We start from the raw sequence: 906 nt of genomic DNA, 5'->3' as shown, positions 1-906 counted from the left end.
CACTCACCTCAGCCTCCCAAAGGCGCGGGATGACAGGCTGAGCCACCGAGCCCGGCAGCTCTCATCTTTTATGTAACTGTCAGATACATTCTCTCTCTTAATAAACACCTTACAGGGCTCCTAGGAGGGCTGTACGTCTGAGCGATTTCTCTATCTGCCCATGGAAGCCATGTGGCCCAATGGGGAGAGCCAACCTGCCATCTCCTGGCGGTCACTCAGTAGTTCTGTGACCTGTTTTCTATAGCTCACTGCAGCCTCGACCTCTTGGGCTCAAGCAATCCATCCACCTCAGCCTCCCAAGTAGTTGGGACTACAGGCACATGCCACCACCACACCTGGCTCCTTTTTTGATTTTTTTTTAATAGAGACAAGGTCTTGCCGTGATGCCCTGTTTTTTCAGCCTTAAATCACAGCCCACACTGCCTGTTCTCACGCAGCCGGGCCGCACTAAAGGAAGATTCCAGGAAAGTGAGTGTGCTGAGGGGACAGGCTGGCATGTTGAGGCTTGAAGGAATAGTGATATCGATGATAACACAGATCCCCTAAAGACATCCAGGTTTGCTTTTTCTTTTGAGTTGGGGTCTCCCTCTGTCGCCCAGGTTGGAGTGAAGTGGTACTATCACGGTTTACTGCAGCCTTGACATTCTGGGCTCAAGTGATCCTCCCTTTTCAGCCTCCAAAAGTACTGAGGTTCCACACGTGAGTCACTGCGCCCAGCCTACAAGGCATACTTTATTAGCTAGTTTATTCTTGTAGGAAAAACTTACTAATAGAAGCACTTACTTAGCCGGGTGTGGTGAAGACTTGAGGCAGAAGGATCGCTGGAGCCCGGCAGTTCAACACTGGGGTGGCTGTGAGTGTGCCACTGCCCTCCAGCCTGGGCGACAGAGTGAGACTCCAACTCAA

Source organism: Carlito syrichta, unplaced genomic scaffold (assembly GCF_000164805.1).
Source record: "Carlito syrichta isolate Samal-C Ts95f unplaced genomic scaffold, Tarsius_syrichta-2.0.1 Scaffold314629, whole genome shotgun sequence".
NCBI classification, from domain to species: Eukaryota; Metazoa; Chordata; class Mammalia; order Primates; family Tarsiidae; genus Carlito; species Carlito syrichta.
Note: the sequence above shows the minus strand (reverse complement) of the source record.